This window comes from Xiphophorus maculatus, chromosome 11, assembly GCF_002775205.1.
Source record: "Xiphophorus maculatus strain JP 163 A chromosome 11, X_maculatus-5.0-male, whole genome shotgun sequence".
NCBI lineage: Eukaryota > Metazoa > Chordata > Actinopteri > Cyprinodontiformes > Poeciliidae > Xiphophorus > Xiphophorus maculatus.
Window position 1 is genome coordinate 10,952,987 of NC_036453.1, and position 10,732 is coordinate 10,963,718.

Below are 10,732 nucleotides of genomic sequence, written 5' to 3' on the forward strand. Positions count from 1 at the left end.
TTTGCAGAAGGTTCTAGTGGAGCACAGAGAAGAGTGACTGACCCGCGGCGGCGTGTACAGTCTTCGCCAACAGGATATCCGTTCTTCAGAAACAGAATTTCAGAGCAAGCACTGAAACTAATCGTGAAGTGATGTTCTGAGCACTTATTGCAATCTAAGGACAAAAAGGGAAGAAATTAAATCTTTTTGCTTCGTTGACTGCTTGACTAGGGCAAAGCAAAGCATAAAGGCCATAAAGTGACTGTCTTCACAATTTGAAACCAAACAATGGGACCATCCACTGTACTGACTAAGTGAATTTAAATGCTATTAAGCTCATTTGTAAAAGAAAAGCACTGTGAGGTGGATGGACGATGTTTTCCACCCAGAACTGAACCGGGGATTATTAAACCAGAGAGGATGCATCCATTGTGTCAAGGCAGCGTGCGAATGTGTTTGTGTGTCTCCTACTGTACAACCTGTGTGCGTGTGGGTGGGCGTGTGTGTGTGTTGTTTTGTCAGCAGAAGAAGCCTCCCTTGTCTTTATTTTTAGCTGTGCTGCTTTAGTCAAGCTCCAGGAGTCTGGTCAGGTTTCCTCTTGAAGTCAGTCTGTCGCCAGCCTCACCCCACTGACCGACCTCCATCTTCCTTCTCCACTCCTCTTTTTCTTATCTATTTACTCATCCACCAATCAGGTAATACCTTGGTTTATGAGGGTTAGCTCTGTTAATAAGCAAACTTACCATGAGAAGAGCTTGCCTTTTGCTCTTTTGAAGTTTTCGGTCATAATGACATCTGACGAAGACTCAACCCAGACAGATGGAAGAGAACTAAGACAATCCAACTAGAAAGTAGACACGAGGCATTTATATTGTATCTCCCTCCTGCCTCATCTGTCTTCCCTCTAAAGCTCAGACGGCTAAAAGCCTCCAGTTCCAGGCCCACAGAGAGTTGATCAAACAGGCAATTAGCTTCCTGTTAGCTCTTAATGGGCCATAGAAGACCGGAGTGTGGGAGGGAAGGAGGAGAGCGGACAGGATGCAGGAGGAGTTGTGGTGTTTGGCAGATGGAGAGAGGGATGCTAAGAGAGGGGGAAAGAGGTGGTTGATGTTGCAATGAGGTCATCCTTTATATTTTTTTATTTCAGCACTTCAGGCTTCAATGCAAGCGAAATGCGACAGACATTCTCAAAAAGGGAGCATCTAAGGTGAATCAATACAACAGTTACATGAGTGTGGGTGTGTATTTGTGTGAAGGCGTGTGCATACGTTTTCCAGTGTGTGTGTGTGTGTGTAGGTTTAAGAATTAATACGTCTTAGCTTGTCTGTGCATGAATAAGCACAGACGTACACAGTGACCTGTTGTGTTAAATATTACTTTGCTATATTTTTGTATGTAATTGTGGACCTTCAGCTGTATAACTATTTTTATTCAGTTTTATTTTCGGACAGCGATATTGTTTTCCATTAAAGTGAGAAACTTCCTGTGTTACGACACAATTGTGATCTTTTCTGAAACTTTTAGGGCAACTCTCACAAGCATCATGGGTTTTAGAAACAAGTCTAAGACCCAGCTCATATGTGCAGTTGGCAACAAATGGGATTTTGCCTTGTGCACCTGGTCCCACAGTGAGCCCCATCAGAAAAACCTTATGAAGGTCCGTGTCTCAAATAACTATCTTCATTGCGCACTGAGGTGTTTCATTATTTTTGTTCTCACCTTTTGTAATTTTGTCTTAGGAAAATGATTAAAATGAGTTCTTATGCCAAGAATTATGGTAATGTTGTTCACTGTCCAAAATGTCATGTCTGTTAGCAAACCAACTGCAGCCCTGTTACCTGGGCAGATAGCCTGACCAGCTAACATAGTCTTGTTGTGTTAGTTAATAAAGACAAAACTGGTAAAAAAAAAAAGGGATACTATTCTGCACAATAAGCACTTGAAAACTTCTAAGTGTAATACAAATAACAAGAAATACATATTCCAGCACTGTAATGTTATTTTAGCAGCATTTGTTATTGTCTATGTTATGAAGCGGTACTGTCCAGGGTTTGCCTGAGAGTTGCCCTAGATTTTTCCGTACATCACTGATCCTACACTGAAAGTTGAGTTTTCACTTATTAATGTTTTCCTCCTTTTTTTTCTTTTTAGTCACAATGTTGCAACTTTTTCTGCATTTACTATTGTCTACGCCATAATTACTGCAAATAGTCCAAACAACATAATCAAATCCCTAAATGTTACGTCCACATCAATGAAGATGCATGCGAGGACCCATTTTTATATTCTAGACACATAAAACCATGCTTTCTGAAAACAAAAAAGAAGTTCCTCATTGGAGCCATTTTTGATACTTTGCTGGTATATGCATGCAACTGTGAATGACTATGCTTCAAAAGCAGCAGAACAGCTTGGGTGCCTGATCTCAAAACGGAAGCGTGTTGTGGTAAACATTTTTAAAATAACGTTTTTTTTCAATTGCATCTTCATTGTTGTGGACCCAGGTGGATTCTGCACAGAATCTCCTCTTCAGTGGCTGAATGCCTGCAGTCAAACCTTGGTGCTTGTGAAGACCATGTGAGGAACAAGTGTTTCATTCTGGAAATGTTTTAGCTTGAACTCTTTAGCTGCTCGGTTTGTTATGTACAGAAACACACAGAGAGGGGAACTGTGGAGGAGAAGCCAAACTCAGTTCCAGACAAGCTTAGTTTAAGTTAATAGTTTTTAATAGTTCATATTTTTATTGACACATCCGGACTGAAAGCTGGCAAACTAATGTTAATGTTCTGAAACATGAACTGAGTTTAAAAAGCTGCAGTAAAGTATTTTGTTTCTCTCTTTCATTTTACCCTCCATCTTTCCTCTCCTAAATTTATTCCTGTTGCTTTCCTGCATCTTTCCATCTTTTTTCTCATTTTCTTATTTACTCCTGCCATTTTCCTTCTTCTCCCTCTATCCTTCTTTTCTTTTGCCAATTTTCCTTCTTCATCCTCCATTTCCTTCTTTCCTTTCTCTCTTTACTCCCTCTTTTCAGTTAGCTTTTTCTTCCTCATCCTTCTGTCCCTCTTTCTGTCCTTTTTACATTGTAAAAAAAAAAATCATCTCCAATTTTACCCTATAAATACGCTAAAATTCTGGCAACCACAGCTTGCCGGTATTTTACCATAAATTAGCGACATTTCTTTTTTACAGTGTGCTCTTTCATTCTTCCTCCTCTTTTCATTACTTCCAATTCCTTGCTTCCTCACACCTTAGATGTCTTCTTGTTTTTGCTTTTTTGCAAGTATTATATTTAAATGCTGACTTTTCAGAAACACTTTCAATTTGCAATTCAAAGAATGTCAAAACATTGACTAAGAACTCATTTCAGTTGAAAGAGTTTTGATTAGCATGCATTGCTGCTCTTCATCCTCCACAACTCGCCTCACCAGATGATTCTGTATGTCTGTATGAATTCAGTCCTTTGCATCTTCAGGAATCTGTCTGCTGCTAAATGTTTGAAGGCGCCCACAGTAACCACTCCACTTCTCCTTGAGTTGTAGCAAGCATCGTTCCTGGTGCTAGTTGGCATCTTGTAAGTTGTTAAAGAATCTAGGGAGAGTATATAGAACACATATATATATATAAATCTATCTAAAATAAATATATATATTATATATATAAGGCAATATGCATTTCACAGTTGGTTTCACTGCTGTTTTTGCTTCACCTATATATTTATTTGAATGGTTGCAACAATTGTGCTAACATTAACCATGTTGTATTTATTTTACAGCACTCAGTGAAAGCGAAGAGCACCAATGTTGTTGTTTGAGTTTCTTTGTTCCTCTCAGTGTGGTGTGGCTGCTGCTGCCCCCCTGGCAAAAGACGAACCAATAAAAGAACAGTTTTCAAACAAAAGCGGAGTTCATATGGTCTGATTTTATCATGCAGCTGTTCCATCTTACCAGTAATCAAGACGACAGTTTTATTCCGACGACGAGGCCAGACTAACTTCCATTCATCCCGTCTTATCTGAGGTTGAGTCGTCAGCCGCCTCCTGAACATTCTGCAGGATTGCACTGAGAACTGCAAGGCAAGGACCTGGCGCACTGCAAAAACACAAAAAGAATTTTTTCATCTAGCTTCTAGTGAAATAAAGCAAAACTAACTTACAAGCAACTTTTCAGGAAAATTTAGGAGCTTATGCCGATAATTCATTAATCTGGATTTTAAAAAAAAGTACTGGCTCCACTGGCAGATGATTTCACTTAACATGAGAAAATGTCTTGCTATAAGTGAAATCATCTACTACTTTTTATTAAGGAATTACTCACGTAACACAAGCTCCTGTATGTGGTGATGAAGCCACTATAATTGTCATCAGCTGCTTCTACAACGTCAGTCGTGGCAGCAGACAGACGCTCACAATGAGCCAAGTTCTGCTGAAGGTTTCTTCCTCTTTAAAAGAGTTTCTTCTCTCACTGTTTCTACATTCTTGCTCAGTGTGAGAGATTGCTTCAGAGTCAGTGGCTGCTGTTCCCATATTCATACTTGGAGAAGTGCTGCAAGTAAATGAATCGATGCAATCGACGGGGGATGTTATCATTTTTGAGTTAATTGTTAATCTGTGTTCTTTCAAATTGTAAAACGCTTTGAGATCAGGTTCTTTTGAAATGGCACCCTCTTAGTTCGATCGGAAGTGTTCCAGTAACTGCCTGCTAGGATCCGATAAGTCTCAAACCTACTAATAGAAATAAAGTTGTAAACAGATTTGACTGCATTGAGCCAATAAAAGTATATTGTAATCTCCAAATAATTACATAAAACATGAATTCCAAAAATAACAACCTCTTATGAACTTCTTAATATCACATAAGATTTGTCCCTTCCAGTAGGCCTTTCTGTTTACCCTTAGAGCTCCACCCCTAAAAGTCCAAAGACAGGGCATTTTTATTAAAAACAGAAAACTATAACTAAACACAATTATGTTGCAAAATCAGTTTTAAAGTTAGGTGGGTCATTAATAAAATGTTCATTATTAATTTATCAGTATGACAATGTAAAGAGAAATGTTTGATGGGTGTGTCATATTACACAAAGTAGCAAGCCAAAAACTGACAGCAACCAAGGCGTCAACAAGACAGTCCAATTGACTCTTTTTTATTTTTCTTGTTGCACACAAAACAAAATGCAAAGCATCAGAAAGGATGATGAGTAACCAAACAAAAATAGAGTAGAAACATTTAAATTGACTTAAACTGATGTATTTTGACACTTAAGTACCTACAGTAAGTGTTGTGTTGTGTTCCAGCACCCATGCTGGCCTCAGACAACCCTTCATTCACAATCAGCGTTCCGACGTCGTTTGATTTACAAATGGATCACTACTGGTGTCCATTAGTGGGTCTGATTTCCCTAAAGCTTAATTTGCTATGAAGATCCCGAACATGACCCATTCTGACCTCATGTCCCTAACCTGCAATCAAGTTAAACATCTCCTGAAACAGGGTGTGGATTCGGTGTGCTTGTGATTTTGCTGGTTAAATTGTGAACGTTAACATCATCTGCAGTTAAAATCCAGGGGAGGAGTCAAACAACAGTTTGCTCCCCCATCCTGGTGCTCCACTCCCCTCAATGTACTCTGTTGGGCCCATAAATAAGTAATCACGGCTGGCTCAGACTAATGGCTTCCTAAAGCAGTGAATATAAATGGATGGGTGTTACAGAAACACAAAAAGAGTCCTAGAAGAAATATATTTGAATGGGAACACAAATTTGTTCCCCTTTTATTACCTAAAATCAAAATGCGTCTCAGCAGACTAAATGCACCTTTTCCTCTGCACCCGCCCCCAGCAACCTCAGACAAACAATGACGACACTCGACATACGGTCCTCCACATACACCTATACGTGAAATAGAAGTTAACACACACACACACTCTGCCGACCGTCTCTGTGTGTGAGCAATGAAAGTGTGATAAAGAACATCAATAATGCACGCGTACCACAAGCTTTTACCAATAAACTCCATTTACCAGCTCCCAATTCTGTGATGCCATGTCTGGGGTGACATTCGGTCACAAACACAGAGATCAAGATCATTGCTGTACGGGACTCGATCTGCACTTTGTCCTCAAATCAAATGGTAAAACAATATTTACAATTTTGGAAGATGTAGAAAAACCAGTTGAACCGACTCCATTATTGTCAAAGTTTCTATTACAGAATAGAAAAATCTGCATAAAATCCAGCTGCATGATCATTTCTAAACCTATATCATAAATCATTTTTCTCGTCCTCTGAGTATTTATACTAAGAAAGTAAATATAAAGAGAACCTTTGAGGACATTTCTGAAGACAGAAGACATCAGACTCTTCTGTAAATCACTGGATTTCCACACCCTGCCATAGACTTGTGGTTATTAGTTGTGGGCTTTTATTTTTATTTTGCTGGAGGTTCATGGGAGTCAAAGAAACCTGAAACAAAAATCACCTACCCATCAAGAGTCCGTGCAGATGTTAATCACTGACTCTCACAGGCAAGTGAAAGAAACCAGTGAAAGATGGATAAAGGACAGGGAGCCACTATGTAAGGAATCCAGCTTTGTTCAAAGACACTTTACAAATGATAACTTTTAATCTCACAATGATAACATGACTCCAGGAATGTCACGCTCACATCTGTTACCCAAGAAGAAGAAAAGATGAGCCCTGAAGAAGCTGCAGGAAATGCACTAAAGTTGTTTAGGACTTCAGTTCAAAAACTGTGTAATGAAAGTGTTCATCCATATTTTCTCCAGCTATTGCTTAGTGTCTCCATTGCGCCTTAGTATATTAGCTGAAAAAGTAAGAAAATTTGTGTGTGTGCATGAATGTTTTTGAATGTAATAATGGTTCTTGACAATAAATGTTATACTATTTGAAAGTCTCATTATTTCCCTTGAAATGGTCTCACATTTTGAAGATAAAGGATTTCTGTGTTCAGCTGTAGTGAGTTGCACAAATGAGAAACGTTCCAAGCCCTCTCTTCCAATTCCAAACTTATTCTGCTATTGAGTCTTGCTTGACATTATTTTTATTCAGAATTAATCTGAAGCAAATGTCTGTACAACCACTGCACATTTTTTATTACCACTAATTGTACATAGTCTATATTTTTAATGCTCAAAGAGACATGCACATTATGTACATTTCTTTATTTAACCAACTCAGTTGCACATTTCTCCCTCAGAAATTACAACTGAGATGCTGTGGATAATTTAGCCTCAGTTTTAGAAGTGGACAGTGAGACGACTGGAGCTCAAACAGAAAAAAACCTCGGAATAAGTCAGGGTGCACAGATGGAGGAGGGTGGGAACGCTGTCAGGTCTAGAGGTCAGGAGAGAGGTTTCAACTCTCTTCCTGTTTCTTCTGCTGGGATGACAAATATCTCCTCTCCCTAGCCTCTGGAAATCACATCCATCATCACACTCATTCCTCCCCAATTGTTTTTCCAGCCACTCAAATTTCAGATGTTTCAAAATTCAAGGCAGAGAGGAAGCACAGAGATTTGATTTAAATGCTTTGACCTTATCAGACATGTTTTCAAATTTCATTTTCTAATGACGGATTCTAGGTACTTTTATGGAACATAAAATAACAAAAACAGACTTTACTCTCGGGTCTGTTGGCTTCATAGATTTTGGCCTAAGTGCAAAAAGCTGAGTGCCAAGTGAATCAAGTGTGCTCTATTTATCAAAGGGGCAGTATTATGTATTTTACAGTCAAATTGTGTCATTTTATAGCAAAATCATGCTATTATTTTACCATTAGCCCTTATAAAAATGTTGTATAAATCAAATATTACTTAGAAGAAATGTTACTTCATGTTTTAACGCATTGAAATTGGGTCTCTGTCCCTCTAAAATCTCCTGCTCTGTCAGAAACTCTGCAGTTAGGAAGTCATCACAACGGCGCTCCTATTAACCCTTTAATAAAGTTTTTACCTGCAATTTACTGAGAAGCAGCTCATATAATGAGCTCCCCATGTCCACCAGGGGTTTGCTAATTGCTGACGGCTAGTCTGAAGGAGTTGTGTGGGGGAGTCATGTGGGAGGGCTGCTTTGTGAGGCGGAAGCTCATAAGCTTGGAAACCACAGCTCCCAGAAACAGCATGCTGATCATGTCCATGAACACACAAACCAAAACCATTTAGATGCAACTATGTCAGCCATGTCACCAACCTGACATTTTACTACAGCCTGTCCAAAACAAAAAACAAATAAATAACATAAGACATGGGTATTGTTTCTAGTGCCTTTACTGTAGTGTAAATGCTTTTTTTTTCTGTACACAATGGAAAACGTTTTTGGAAACGTTGCTGTGTAAACGGAGCCAAAGTGGACACAACTGTACAATACTTTGTGTTGACTAGTCACATAGTGTAAAATCCTAATTGAAATGCAATTTGTGATTTAAATGTGACAAAATGTGAGAAAGTTCAAAGGTGCAAAAATAATTTTACAAAGCATCCTTGTTTAGGCTAAACTATAATAATACAAATTATTCCAAAGTAACATTTCTTTAGTTGCATTTAGGTATAAAAAGTCAAATAAAAATATGCATATTTCTTGAAATGAATAACCTTTTTAACTCTAATGTAGGTTGTGACCAGCACCAATCTGAGCATCGCTGCTGTGAAGGTTTGCATCCTGTGGACAACGCAGAGAGGAAGTGATTGAATAATTCAACATATTTCCTGGACAGTAATGGCCCATGGTGCTGATGATGGTGTGGTATTGAGCAATGGGGTTAAGTGCTCTGAGCGCTCAGCCAACCATGCAACCCGCCAACCAATCATCTGTCTGTCCATCCGTCATGGTTGGGTTTGTTGCTGGATTATTTAAATACACGAACATCAAATTATCCTGGAAAATGCAGCAGCTGAAGCTGCAGAAACTCTTCCACAACAGTTGAGAGAAGAAATAGAAAATCTCAATGGTGAAAGCCTTTTCCGGGACAAAGTGGGGAATTCACAGCCCTATCAGGGATATATTCAGACGTCAAGCTCAGGAAGCAGGATGAAAAAAAAGGAGGTGGTTGTTAAGATATTAGAGAGACTTGTGGGACAAACCAGAGCTGCAACTTTCCCACAGTCTGAGGCAGACAGCACTGGACGAGGGCCCTGACAGCTGGCCCCGCAGGGGACTCTGGGTAGACGACCCACTGACTCCACAGGAAGGAGAGGTCACAGTGCAAACACACACACAAGCACCCAATCAGCTCAACACACACAGGCCTGTCTAAAAATACCAAGGCCTTCTTGTCTACATCTATTCTGCTGGTCAGTATTAAACAAAGTACTGTGCAGAAGTCTTGGGTCCAATCAGCCAGACCCTTCAGACGATCTTTTAAAGGGGTCTTGATCAATACTTCTCCCATCTTTCTGAAGGTTTTTTTCCTTTTTATTTTTAGTTAGTTTTTCTTCAGCTCAGATGTCCAGCTGGTGACCTCAGTTTACAGACAAAGAAAGCTCCTGTTGAACTCATCTACATGCACATAAAAACCTGCTCTGAGCACCTACGTCCCAGCTGGGAGCGACGAGAGGTCAGCTTCTTACAGTGTACCAAACAGCCCTGCTTGATGAGAACTGATACATAACTGATATTTTGGATCAATCCACCAACCTCTAACACAGACACAGTGGATACAATTGTCTACAAACCACAGAAGATGCTGTTGCAGCTAAATGTGTCATTTACAATCACTGTAAACTCACAAAACATACATAGTTCTAGTTCCTCAACATTTAGAAAAACTGAGTCAGTTTGGTTTGGGATGTAAAATAAGATCCAAAACCCAGAGGTACTGCTGTGATAAACCTGCTGCAAAACACAAAGTAATCTTATGCTGCAAATATTTACCATAAACAAGCTAATGAAGCTCGAATTCAGTCGATCAAGTAGGCAGAAATATGACAGGAAAAAAATGTCTAATTCCATCCATCCACAGCATTAAGAACCTGAGCTTGAAAAAGTTTGAGATTTGACAATAACGTGTGTGTATGATTAAAACGTGTATGACGTAACACCAGTAAAATACACTTTATGTAGCCATTATACCTGTTCAGTTGTACGTCATGTTTTCTCTCCTACTGGTCCAAGTTTGCAGGAAGCCTGTTAGTTAGCCAGGAGGATGAGGGAAGTGACGCCACGTCTGCTTTCATCATCCTCTGTCTCCCTCTACTGGACTCAATTATAAATGCATTCTTGGAGTCTGGTACAAGTCATTTTGCTGTCAGATTTCAGAAAGAAACAAATTTAGCCCAACGTTAACTGAAATAACAATTTGTCTCAGTTAAGATCTGTGGAGTAAAAATACAGAAATTCCACTAACAGATAAAACACAGCTAATCAAATTTAATATAGATTATTTTGTCTAAATAATTCCCAAAATGCAGCATGGCCCTTCTACATGTCTACATAATGACTAATAACTTTAATGACACGACATTAGAGTTATTAGCCAGATGGACAGAAACATCCTTCATTCTTCTCAGTCATTCAGGCACTTTTTCTTTTTGCCCCAAAAATCAGTTTGGAATGAAAAGCACAAACATAAACAAATGAACTTAGCGGTTATGGGACCAAAGCTATTTTCAGCTTCTTCAGATAGGAAATGTCCTTAAAATTATAAACATCTGACACATATTTTTCTAAATGTAACATAAAAAAAATCCCCCTAGAAATTTGGCCAAAATTTTGTGAAAAAAATGTAAACAAAATAAAAGAAA

General features: G+C 39.0%; 1 long non-coding RNA gene across 1 annotated transcript; it reads right to left on the reverse strand.

Moving 5' to 3' along the window:
- Positions 1 to 3,745: 3,745 nt before the first annotated feature.
- On the reverse strand, positions 3,746 to 10,140 carry LOC111610146. The gene is made up of 3 exons (XR_002753517.1): positions 10,062 to 10,140; positions 3,927 to 4,070; positions 3,746 to 3,836 (listed from the first exon to the last, which is right to left on the reverse strand). It is a non-coding gene; the product is annotated as an uncharacterized LOC111610146 (long non-coding RNA).
- Positions 10,141 to 10,732: the final 592 nt, after the last annotated feature.